Source organism: Aethalodelphis obliquidens, unplaced genomic scaffold (genome assembly GCF_003676395.1).
Source record: "Aethalodelphis obliquidens isolate GAN/ISIS:26980383/991018 unplaced genomic scaffold, ASM367639v1 scaffold93, whole genome shotgun sequence".
NCBI lineage: Eukaryota > Metazoa > Chordata > Mammalia > Artiodactyla > Delphinidae > Aethalodelphis > Aethalodelphis obliquidens.
In genome coordinates, this window is record NW_020838037.1 from 2,552,117 (window position 1) to 2,566,300 (window position 14,184).

At 34.4% G+C, this 14,184-nt stretch overlaps 1 pseudogene; it reads left to right on the forward strand.

Annotated features, from left to right (window-relative positions):
* The first annotated feature begins 3,792 nt into the window (after nucleotides 1–3,792).
* On the forward strand, nucleotides 3,793–13,587 carry LOC113614306 (caspase-4-like; annotated as a pseudogene).
* The last annotated feature ends 597 nt before the right edge of the window (nucleotides 13,588–14,184 follow it).

Below are 14,184 nucleotides of genomic sequence, written 5' to 3' on the forward strand. Positions count from 1 at the left end.
TCTCAAAAAAACTTTTAGTAACTACTAACAAACAGTATTTTTCATCTTGGGCATATGTAACTTAAAAATAAAACATATGGATTTTAGACTGGCGTGGGGAGGGAGTGGCCACTAGAAGTTAAAAAGAAGCATTTCAGATGTTGAAAAGAGTTATAAAGAAAAACAAAATATGATAAGGGGATAGGTTAGGATGGAAAATGACTGAAAGACTACCTGGATTAGTAGTCAGTTAGGTCATACAAGTGATATAAGTAATAAAACCCAGTCTTACAAATATCTAGGGAAATGAAACCATAAATATAGAGGACAATAAGTACAAAGGTCTCAAGGCAGTAACAGGCATGGGGTGTTTGAGAAACACACAGAAAAATTATATATGTTGCTAGGCAAGAATGAAATAAACTCAAATTTTAGCCAGGGACTTGATCATATAGGTCTTTAAATAGCATGTTAGAGTCAAAAGGATATTTTAAGTAGGATGAGAAGCCACTGGAGTGTTTCATTCAGTGTCAATATAATTGCTCAGAAGGCAATTACATCTAATTGTGAAGACAGAGAAATATCTGACACCTTGTTTCTCCTTAGAGAAGGGACTGTGAGATTGTCTGATGGATGTCTATGATTATGATCTAAGTTTTACTCGAGGATATTTACACTGGTATTTTTGTAGGATCTTTGTTCTGAAAGACATTGAACTGAAGGCAGAAGACTTTTCTGGTCACTATTGGGACAGTGGAAAATAGTAGGATAAGAATAGATATAGAGAGGTTAAGTTTTCAGGCTGTTTCAATTATCTGTATGGGAGACTATGGGTTATGGGAATAGGAGGGTAGCAGTGAGAAAGTAAGAACTGATAAATAGGATATATTTTGGTGGTAGAGTTAACAGGATATGCTAATAAAATGGATACTGGAGGAGGATGGAATTGGTAGAGGATGAGGGAACTAGTGGAGTCAAAGATCTCTAGGTTTTCAACTTGGACAAATGAGTGGAGAGTAGTGTTATTTATTAAGAAGCAGAAACATGAGAGAAAATCAGCTAGTATTATTGAAGATATCAAAAGTTTTTATGCATTAAATTTAAGATGCCTATTATGTATCCAAGAGCAGATGTTAAAAAGATGGTGGATTACATAAATCTAGACATCAGAAGAATTGGAGACATACAGTTGGGAGCTCTCAGTTTAATGTCATGGGAATGGATGAAATCACAATGAGATAAAAAGTAAAAAAGGAGTCTATGATAAAGCACCAGGACAGTTTCACAATCCCTGGAATCAAAGACAGTACTGAACTCTAGATTAAATAACTCACCTCAATCTGCAAGAGCAATGTCAGGTAGGGAATATTGCTTCCTTGTGATTCAATATGAACTACACATGTGTATATAATATCTAATTATGATTCCATTGTTTTATGAGTCCACATTATATTTGTATTAGCTAGATAATAATGATGATGTTAACACTAAAATAAAACTTAATATATGCAAGCACTGCTCTAAGCATTTCTCATGTAGCAATATTAACTCACAAAAATCTAATGAGGAAGCTGCTATTTTTGTCCTCCCTTTTCAACGGAGGAAACTGAAGAACAGAGACATTAAGAAATCTAAGTTGACTTGGCTAATAGATGGTAGAAAGAATATTCAAGCCTGCTTCCAAAGTTCATCCTTATGACTATTAAGCTATAGTGATTCTTGAACAAGCAGGGTTTTCTATCAAATGATGCTAAAATGATAAAATAGATGTCTATGGGAATCCTGTTATTGGTGACTCAGCATCAAGTACACCTTAATCTCATTGTTTTATTACTCTATTCTAGGATTATAGTAAGTGAAGCCAAAAGACCTGTTCTGTCCAGTTCTGTTTCCTTCTTTGGAAGCTCATTTGGAGCTTTTGGGTGCAATGTCCCCCAAAAGTAAGCTAAAGACTAGTCAGGGAAGAAATGATTATCAATATTCTCCAGCTGGAACCTGGCTTCCTGATCATCATGAACACACTTGCTCCAGGAGACTGACATTTGTTCTGAGCTCTGGATCTTCAGCAAGGACATTTCCTCTACCCAATCCTGTCACCAACACCACAGTAGGCCTCATGTTGTCCTGTCACTCACCTATTCCACTATTGAGCAAGGAAAGGAAAACAACAGCTACAACAACAAAAAAACAAAACATTTCCTCCATTGTTCAATTGAAGCAAGAACCCAGATCTTTTTTTAATCTGGGAGAAGAGAGGGAGGAGCCTATGCAAAACAAAAGTCACTTCCCCTATTATTCTCAGGGACAAGCCAGACAATCCTTATGAATCAGAGACTAGACTTAAAGGAGATTCTTAGTGAATTCCAAGAATTGAGGTAGATCAATAGACTATTATTATCAGACACATTTCCTTCTAGTCTTCACCAAAGAGTCACATGCATGCATTTCTGAATCTTGTGTGTAGATCTCAAAATCAGATAACTTTCCTGACAAAGGAGCTGTCTCTTGCCTGACAATTCATCTCTGTTAACAAGATGTTGGACAAAACTATAACTGTTAAAAGCTAAGATATTTTCTTACAAAGTTTTCTTCTTTCTTTCAAGAGAATAAGTCCCCTTCTCTGTGATGATTTCTAGGGTATTGGGACCAAGGAGAGAGCCAATATACTAGATATCACAACTCTATGCCACGTCTTTTAAAACTTTTGCAGAAATTCTTGCTAGAAGAACAGAGTCAGAATGCAGAAAACTCATAGGAAAACTTAAGCTTTTGTCCTCATGAAAAATTCCTGGAACTACACAAAAAAGAGGCTGGAAGGATAAGATGATCAATGAATGAAATGGAGGGTAAAATGAAGTGGAAGTTTCCCTAGATACAAAATATGCAGAGGTTCTGAAAGTTATATTTTCTAATTCTGTCTTAAGGCATTATAGGAGTTAAAATACAATTACAGGTAGGTATTTTCATGCATATGTGTGGAATCTAGGAAAATGGTACAGATGAACCTATTTGTAAGGGAGGAATAGAGACGTAGACATAGAGAATGGACATGTGGACATAGAGGGGGAGGGTGGGATGAATTGGGATATTAGGTTTGACATAAATATACTACCATGTGTAAAATAGATAGCTAGTGGGAACTTGCTGTACAGCACAGGGAGCTCAGCTCGGTGCTCTGTGATGACCTAGATGGGTGGGATGGTGGGGAGAGGGAGGTCCAAGAGGGAGGGGCTATAGGTATACATATAGCTGGCTTACTTCATTGTACAGCAGAAACTAACACAACATTGTAAAGCAATTTTACTCTCCAAACATATTATTTATGCAATAATGAAATAATAATGATGCAATACATTATATGTAGATGCTAAAATATGTATATTTTAATATATAGATATTAAAAATAATGTCCCTATAAGGGACATGAAAGTTAGTGTAGACTGATATAAGTGGAGAATATCTTCAATGTTCAAAAAATTTGAGATGAATATTGAATATTAGATAAGCTTTGACTAAATGGAAGAGAGGAGGGAAACAAGGAGAGAAAATATTCTAGCAAACTGTACAAAATCATTGAGTAAAAAACTCATGTCTGTTCTTGCTTACCACTCTGACATTTTGCTCTTTTTGTCGTACCCTGAGTTAGAATCTTTTCCCCATTGCCTCTGTTTCATTTCAGAAACTCCTTCTACTATCCATTAGTAGGGAAGAATGAAGAAATAGTTCTGGGAAAAGCTAACAGACAATCAAGTAGCTGTCATATCTTTTAGAGTGTAACTCTGACTATGATGTGGATATGTAAGAAGAAACGCAATGCATCTAACTTGCCTTTATTCTGCAGACTTATCCAATATGAGAGAAGGAGGACTAGTCCTCATCATCTGTAACCCAGAGTTTATCCACCTCTCTAGGCACAATGGGTCCAATCGTGACATCACTTAGGTGAAAGGACTGCTTGAGGATGTAGGCTACAGTGTGCGTGTGGAAAAGAATCTCACAGCAAGGGTAAGAGTCCCTTCCCTGTGCAGTACATATAAACCTACATGCCCATATAGCTCTAATGACTAAATAGTTTTGTAATTTGAGGTCATTCATTTACTTTCCTGGAGTTTGCTTTCTTAAACTTTAAAAAGTTAAACCTGGTGTCTATAATTGTCTATACCTCCTTTGAGCAGTGTATATACATACATATACAAATATATGACACATACATATTTGTGTGCCCATGTGTGTATGTATTTCAGCCATAATATTGTCATTATTATTGTAGTTATTTGATTATTATTAGACCAAAAACTGCTCACTTTTCTTAGGAATTATACACACACACACACACACACTTTGTTCCAGACCGTGGTGATGTGGTAACAGCTGAGGAAGGGGTTCATCCAGAAAGCACTGCAGTCATAGAGGACACAGCCACTGACAGAATTGTGCTAACACTGGGGCATGTAGGTATGTGGAAGTGTAGAATATCTTAACTTCTGTCTTCTATTACTCTCCAGTTTCCTTCATTCCTCAGGTAGTGAATCCTACTGGCCAATCACAATTCAAATTTGTTGACAATAGTAGTCCAATGGGTATGATCCATAGTCATAAAACAGGGAAGATAAGAGCAGAGAATAGATCTTGGGACAGCAAGTAAAAAATAACCAGCCCAAGTGAGTGACATCAGGGAGGTAGTGAAGTAGGAAGTGGCCAGAATCCATCTCTCCTCCTGACAGAAACATTCTGAAGTTACTATTTTGGAACTCTGGAGCTTATTTGAAAACTTGCAGCTTCCAGGGAACATCTCACTGGTAAATTTCAGCTAATTTCAGTCCATTTCAACTTTGAGCGCAGTATTGGTTAACCCCTCTCCCAAGTCCTATGGTATGCATTTATGGTGCCACTTCTTGGATCCAGAATGGGCAGTAATAGCCTTGTCCTCCACATATCAGGGTTTTGTGTTCTGACTGTGCATTCCTGCTTTGGATTGCTGAGCAGTGGGTGCAGAAGCTGGATACCATATATTCAATACACATGGATTGAAATGGCTTCTAGGAGACTTAAAGGAGTCAGTTATTATTTTTTGGACACTTATTATTTTTGGACACTCAAAAACAACTGAAAATACGAGGGAAAGTTAGTGTAGACTGAAATAGGTGGAGAATATCTTCAGTGTTCAAAAATAAAAGCCACCACTTGTACCCAGGATCAAAAATACTGGATAAGACCTTAAGATATCAGGCTGATCTCTGGTACAGAGATACACTGAAACAAAAACAATAATAATGAATAATTAATAATAAATAATAGTAACAATAATAACAACAATATCAATAACAACAACAGAAAACCCTGGGGTAAGAGAATAATATGATTTCCAGTGTCATTGCTTTATAAAATTCAAATACCCAGTTTTTAACAAAATATCACAAGGCACATGAAGAAACAATGAAGCACAAATTATTCAAAAAGAACAAAAATAAAAATGGAAAAAAAATATCCCTGAGGAAGCCCAGACTTACTAGATAAAGTCTTTAAACAACTGTTTTAAAAATGCACAAAAAAGCTAAAGGAAGATATGGGCAAAGACAAAAATAACATATATGTACAAAATGAGGATATCAATAAAAAGATAGAAATTACAAAAAGGAATCAAAAAGAAATTTTGGAACTGAAAAGTGTGATAACTGAATAGAATAAAAAGACAAGGAGAAAATCAAGGAAAATCTTGGTTCTTTAAAAAGGTCAACAAAATGGACAAAACTTTAAACTGACAGAAAAAAGAAAGAATGAATATTCAAATAAAAAAAATCAGAAATTGGGGCTTCCCTGGTGGCGCAGTGGTTGAGTCTGCCTGCCGATGCAGGGGACGCAGGTTCGTGCCCCAGTCCGGGAGGATCCCACATGCCGTGGAGCGTGAGCCATGGCTGCTGAGCCTGCACGTCCAGAGCCTGTGCTCCACAGTGGGAGAGGCCACAACAATGAGAGGCCCGCATACCACACACACACACAAAAAAAAAAAATCAGAAATGAAAGTGGGGATATTAATTCTGTCCTTACAGAGATAAAAGAAGTATTATAAAAGAGTATATGAACAATTGTATACCAACAAACGGGATAATTTAGATGAAATGGAAAAATTCTTAGAAACATACAACCTAATAAAACCTAATCATGAAGATAAAGAAATTCAGAATAAACCTATACTAGTAAGGAGATTGAATTAATAATAAAAACCTCACAGCAAAAATAAGTCTCAGACCAGATGTCTTCACTGGTGAATTCCACCAAACATTTAAAGGAGAATTAACACCAATACTTCTCAAAAAAATTAAAGAGGAAAGAATACTTCCTAACATATTTTATGAGACCAGAATTATTCTAATACTAAAGTCAAATAAAGTCATTATAAGGAAATTATAGAATAATATCCCTTGTGAGTATAGATGTAAAAATCCTAACAAAACATTATAATAGAGTCCAACAGCATATTAAGAGGATATTCATCTTGACCAGTGGTGATTTGTCCTGGGGAAGTAAGGGTGTTTCAACATATAAATAATAAATCAGTATAATACACCATATTAAAGGAATGAATGGGGAAAACATGGTAATCTCAGTTGATACAGAAAATGACATACGACAAAATCCAACATCCTTCCATAAAAAAACTCTTCAGAAAACTAGAAATAAAGGGGAAATTTCTCAGCATGATAAAGTATGTTTATAGAAAACCCACAACTAACATCATACTCAGTGATGAAATAGTGGAAGCTTTCCCACTGAGCTCAGGAACAATAGAAGGGTACAGCTTTCACTGCTGTTATTCAACATTGTAATGGAAGTTCTAGCTTGAGCTACCAAACAGAAAAATAAATAAAAGACTCCCAAACTGAAAATGAAGAGGTAAAATTATCTTCATTCACAGATGACATCTCCTAAATATAGGAAATGTTAAATAATTCACAATCTACTATAACTAATAAATTCAGCAAAGTTGCAGTGTACAAGATCAACACACACAAAATTTAGTTGTGTTTCTGTCCACCAGCAATGAACATATGAAAAGAAAATCAAGAAAGTAATTTCTTATAAAATAGAACTAAAAATAATTAGATACATAGGAATAAATCTACCAAGGAGATGAAGACTTGTATACTTAAAACTACACAACAATGCTAAAAGAAATTAAGGAAGGTCTATGTAGGTGGAAACACAGCCCATCTTCATGACTTAATATTGTTAAGATACGAATACTACCCAAAGTGATCTACAGATGCAATACAATTCCTCTCAGAATTCCAATAGCATTTTTTCTTTCTTAGAAATAGAAAAGCCAATCCTCAAATTCATATGGAATTGCAAGGGGCCCCAAATAGCCAAAGCAATTCTTGAAACAAAAGAATAAAGTTGGAGGACTCATACTTCCCAACTTTAAAATGTACTATAATGTTATAGTAATTGAAACAATATGGTACTGACATAAGGATACAGATATAGATCAATGGAACAGAATAGAAAAACCATAAATAAATCTCATATATATGGTTAATTAATTTTCTAGAAGAGTGCCAAGACTATTCAAAGTGGAAAGGACAGTCTTTCAACAAATGGTACTGGGAAAACTGGATAAACCACATGCAAAAGAATAAAGCTGGACCCTTACCTTATACCATATATAAAACTAACTCAAAAATGAATCAAAGTAAATTTAACAGCTAAAACTGTAAAACTCTCAAAACATTGGAGAAAATCTTCATCACATTGGATTTGGAAACAACTTCACGTCAGCAGAACAGGCAATAAAAAAAAATGTATAGGTAAACTAGACTTCATCAAAATTAAGAAGGTTTATTCCACTTCTGGGTATATATATTCAAAAGAATTGAAATCAGGACTTTTAATATAAATTTGTACACCAATATTCACAGCAGCATTATTCACAATAGATAAAGGTAGAAATAATCCAAGCGTTCATCAACAAATGAATGGATAAACAACATATGGTATAAATATAAATGGAATATTATTCAGCCATAAAAAGAAATGAAATTTTGATATATGCTACAAGATGAATGGGCCTTAAAAACATTATGTTTACTAAAATAAATTAGACACTGAAGGACAACTATTATTTCATTCCACTTATATGCTGTACTTAGAATATGCAAATTCATAGGGAAAGAAAGTAGAACAGAGGTTACCAGAGTTTGGGAGAAGGGGATAAGTGGGAGTTATTGTTTAATGGGTAGAGAGATTTTCTTGGAGATGATAAAAAAGTGTTAGTATAGATAATGGTGATGTCATATAACATTGTGAATGTATTTAATGCCACAGAATTTTACACTTATGAATGGTTAAAATGAAAATGTTATATCATGTAAATTTGCCAGCATTAATATAATAATATGATACAAACAGCAGCAACAAGAAAATAGCAATAGCAACGGCCACTTCTGAGCTCCTTCTATACATCAGACACTGCAAAGTGCCAGGCACTTTACATTTATTCTTTCCCTTGCTCAAAGCATCACTGTTAGAAAGGGTGGACATTATTATCTGATGTTTAAAGGATCTCTTTTAGACCATGTAGTTAGTCCTAAAGACATTTGCTACCCACTCAGAACTTAGGTCCTCAGACAGCACATTTTTGGTGTTCATGTCTCATGGCAGCCTGGATAGAATCTGTGGGACTATGCATAGAGATGAAAAGCCAGATGTGCTATCTTATGATACCATATTCCAAATTTTCAACAACCAAGACTGCTCTTATCTTAAGGATAAATCCAAGGTCATCATCATCTAGACCTGCAGAGGTGATGATTCTGATGGGATCCAGAGGTCAGGGATGTGTGTATCATGCAAGGTTTTACTGTGTGTTTTATATCTAGTGAAAATGACCTTGTGCCTCACTTTAGTGCCATTATACTAAATAGATATCTTTGGAAAGAATACTTAGGGGTGACAAATAGAAACTGGTATACACCTTAAATATAAATGCCATCCACTCTCAGTGAACTACAGCAAATGATGATATTAACGTTAACTCTAAATTATCTTTACATAGAATTATTAAAATTGTGCCATAAAATGGCTTTAATTTCAACATTTGCTAAATCAAATTTCTTAACTGAGAAGTGTTTCACATGATAGTGAGGGAACAAAATTTAATACAATGCTAAGTAAATGGAAAAAGCCACACCTCAAGTTCTACATATTATATGATTACATTTATATGGCATTAAGAAAAAGGCAAAAGTATAGGGACAAAATCAAGTGAATGATTGTCAGGGGCTGAAGATGGAAGGGTTATGCTGTATCTTGATTGTAATGGTAGTTACATGACTTTATGTATTTATAAAAACTAAGTAACTGTACACTTGAAAAGGGAGAATTTTACTGTATGTAAATTATACCTCAATAAATCAAAACCAAATTTTTTTTTCACACATACACACTGTATTTTATTTTTACAAGAGATAAACTGACATCAAGCATTGTAAATGTATGACCACAGAAAAAGCAACGATTGCAATTACCAAACACGAAACACACTCATACTATGCCATAATATTGACATTCAGTCTAGTAATCCTCCACTGTGACAGCTCCTTTACTTTGCAGCGATAATTGATTTGTATATTTTTTGCCTCTGAGTCTCTGTGGGATTTTTTTTTTTAATTCAAACAGAAAGTCACAAAAATTATAATCATCCTCATCAGTTCACACAGTCCCATGTAATTAATTTTTTTAATCTTGATCTTTTGTTGGCACTTTTATGAATTCATCAGTTTTCCATTAGAGTTCTGAAAATGCTTATTCATTCAGTTCAGCAGTATAGTCAGTTACCAGAAACCTGTACTTGTCAGAGTCTTTTTCATGAATTCCTTGAAGATGAAACACTTTTATAGGAACATTTTTGCAAAAGCATCAGAGTACACCCAGAACTGTGTGTAAGTGACAGAAGACTTAAAAATGACCACGGTTAAAGATTTGATGAAGATTCATAACAATGAAATTGACAAGGAAATTTAGTTATTTCTGAGATATACATTTTAAAGTAATAACTAGAATTATGACTTGTAACATTAGACCAGAACATATAAGATTTTTAGAGATTTCATGTAATGTCTGAAACATTTATGTTAACATATTTCCATACAAATAACCCAAAGAAAGTCTAGTATTAATTGTTTTTGTTTGTTTGTTTGTTTTTTTATACTGCAGGTTCTTATAAGTCATCAATTTTATACACATCAGTGTATACATGTCAATCCCAATCGCCCAATTCAGCACACCAGCATCCCCACCACACCGTGGTTTTCCTCACATACGTTTTTTCTCTACATCTCTGTCTCAACTTCTGCCCTGTAAACCAGTTCATCTGTACCATTTTTCTAGGTTCCACATACATGCATTAATATATGATACTTGTTTTTCTCTTTCTGACTTACTTCACTCTGTATGACAGTCTCTAGATCCATCCACGTCTCAACAAATGATTCAATTTTGTTCCTTTTTATGGCTGAGTAATATTCCATTGTATATATGTACCACAACTTCTTTATCCATTCATCTGTTGATGGGCATTTAGGTTGCTTCCATGACCTGGCTATTGTAAATAGTGCTGCAATGAACATTGAGGTGCATGTGTCTTTTTGAATTATGGTTTTCTCTGGGTATATGCCCAGTAGTGGGATTGCTGGATCATATGGTAATTCTATTTTTAGTTTTTAAAGGAACCTCCATAGTGGCTGTATCAATTTACATTCCCACCAACAGTGCAAGAGGGTTCACTTTTCTCCACACCCTCTCCAGCACTTAAAACAAATTATTATGATATTGCATTCTCTCATAAATATTTTACTTCAGACTTTAATATGATTATTTCACTTGAGGAATAGCTTAGAAGAGAGGAGCAGCAATAGGAAAGAAAAGGGAATGAAAAGATTGTTTTAGTATCTTATGTCTATTGTTGAATAGAGCAGATATTACCTTCCTTGACTTTGCACTGTTGTTATTGTACTATCACTAAACCAAAAACTGCTCACTTTACTTAGGAATAGTCAATAGTATTTTTTACACCATTACTGCCCCTGATCCATAGGTACCTCCAGGTCCAGAAGGTAGTTGCTATTCATCTACATCTTGTTAGATGTCAGTAGAGATACAGTTGTGTTAAGCCTATATACTGTGTGTTTGTGCACATGCGTGCAATTAACTGGAACACCTTCATAAAAGGGTGTCCTATTTATCAATATTTGCTTGTCAAAGAATTGCTAAAATGGGCTCGTCAGTGAATAACAGGGTGGTGTCCCCTCAGCAAACAGTGGAGAGCTGTGGATTAGTGATTCCCAGCAGCCTTAGCAGACAGCTCCATAGAGTCTCCAGAAAGCTGAAGGATGATGGTGACCACAAGACTCATGTGGAGAAGGTTTTTATTGCTTTCTGCTCCTTAACCCCATGTATGTATCTTTTATTTGTAGTCAAGGATTTATGGAGATAAGGCCTGCTTGCCTACATGACTTGGCTCATTATCCCAGGAAAGAACATAGGCTAAAAGTCTTTGGAAGGCATTTTTAAAGGAACAGAGAGCCCATCTAAGTTTCTGAAGCCTTTTTTATAGCTTCTTAATGGTCATCCAGTCTCTTTCTGCCTCTACATCTACACATATGTCAGCCTTCTTTATGCTCTGAGTAAGTGATCAGTCACTAGACATACAACAGTATTGGTTCAGTGAATCTAATTTGCACAATAATATTGTTTTTACTGCTGAGGAGATTTTTAAAAGAGAAAAATGAGGTGAACTCCTTTTCAGAAAGTGTATTTTCTAGTTTGTAAAATAAGAAATACAGTTATAAAATATTGTTAAAAGATCATCATAATTAGTAGCACCTGGTAAAGTGAAATTGCAAACTAGGGATAAAAAAGAGTTTAGAGTTTTAGAGGGTCCAAAGCCCATCATATTTAAGGTGATATAATTTGAAAAAGAAGATAGTATAATAGAGAGAAGAGAATTTCCAGGTCTGGACAAAAACAGGCAGAATTTCTAAAATGCTCAAGTAAAAGCTTATTCTTAATATATATTATTTTATTTATCTAATTATTTTATACCTATACATTTATATGTATTCATGTATTAGATAGATAGATAGATATAGGTATATTCTTATGTAATCTTTAGCACATTTCTGTCAGATAAACTCTGTTGTTTCATTCTTATATAAGGAAGTTTTAAGTTCACAAAAATCGTGTAAATTGCCTGAATAAACAGTGGTAGTATTTTGCTAGATTTGAATTCAAGTCAGTTTAACTCTGAAGTTAAGACTATTTTAGCTAAACCAACAAAAACAATAGAGAGACTATATTATTTAGAACCTTGGATAATTCCAAAGTCAGAAACATGTAGACTTTTATGTCCAGGAATGAGCTACTAAAAAAACAGAATATAGCAGACTTAGAAAAGCAGTCTCTGTGACTATTCTAGGAATTGGAAAAAACACTGTTAATTAAGAGAGAACACTCTCAGGGTTACCTGCTGGCTGGCCTCTTATCTAAAGAGGGCATCAATGGTGTTGTACTGAATCATCTTCTGAGCCAAATAGACATAGGTTCAATAACTGCTCTATCAATTTGTAGCTGTTCTGAATTGAGAAAATTTGCAAGATTAGGTGAGAGAATATTTATTAGAAAATATGATCTATAGTATCAATATAAACTTATCAGTTTTACATTTTAAACCATATAAATTTATTCCCTCATCTATGTTATAATCCTTGCATGATGTCTTCTGTGGTTCAAAGTACACTATGTTACTTTACATATAAAGCCAGCCCAGAAATCTGTCTTTATTTTTCCTACTTGCTTAAGTCTGTCTAGAGATATTCACAATCTATTACATTATTTAAGGGATAGATGTTGTAACACAAGATTTATAATTTCCTTTATACACAGATAATGTCCCCTGGAGAAGTGCAAGTTGTTCTCTCTTAATATCACAACTCAAATTATGTTCAAAAATATTCTTGGTGTTATCTGACAGAAATATTTGTGATGGTAAGTACCATATTATCTGACATGCTGTGTATTTATTCATACAATCCAAAACAAACGTGTATAACAACTCATCCTCATATTTTATACCAATGACAGAGTATTATTCTCACCGTGACACACCTTGCTTTTTTAATTATTCTAAATTACTAAGCTCTGGTAGATGAAGAAAGTTGATACACGTTGAACTTCTCTATTCAAAATATTAAAAATCTTATAAGAAAGAGATAAAGAATATTGTAGAGAAAAATATAATTTATTAAGATAATGTGGTATGAAACAGTATTTACTTAAATATTTGATTATGGGACACCTTTTGTATAAAAATTTATTTTTGATATATATTTATTTCCTTTATAGATAAAAACTAGAGCTATCTGATGCAGATAAAGCAGTAAAAAAGACAGATGCGTTCCTGCTAATATTCTAATAGGAGGTACAACTAGTAAATATCACATTGTTAAAAAAATATGTAATTTCCAACTTCTAGGGAAAAGAATAATGGGGTTCTTTGAGAAAGAATACGGGAAAAGTTCTATGTCAGATGCGGTCATCTGCAAATTGTAAGTTTGGTAGCATGGGGCAATTTTTGTGTGTTTTTGACTGGCATAACATTTATTTACTGGCCAATGGAAGAGGGATGGCAGGGAGTGGGAAATGAGTGAAAAAGAATCTGAGGTAAAGCCTTAAGGGACAAGAATTTGGGATGAGAATCTCAGAAGACTGAGCCAATCAGGTTTCAATGGGGATTGAAGAAAAAATTCTTCGGGGTTAAGGTCTCCAGTGCATAAACCCTGAGGTAAAAATTATTGCTAAAATCTAAGAGTAAGAGACTTCTGCTTCCAGCTAAGATGGCCTAATAGAGACTAGATTTATATTCCTATCTAAAATAAACAAACAAAAATAAACAAAATATAATATGAGCAACAGTTTTCAGTGAAATGAACATCAGGTAATGAAGGATACTGATCTCTGAGAAATGTGAAATAAACAAGGATGAGTCCTACAATTACCTCAACTTACTATCTCGAGGAAGTTTCCAGGTGAAAGCACAGGGAGGCAGGAGCAAGGCAGAAGCTGTTTGAATCCCTTAGGAGACAGAACTGAGAATTCAGGGAGAAAAAAATGTAGATGGATTTCACAGAAGAAACTATCAAAGAGAAG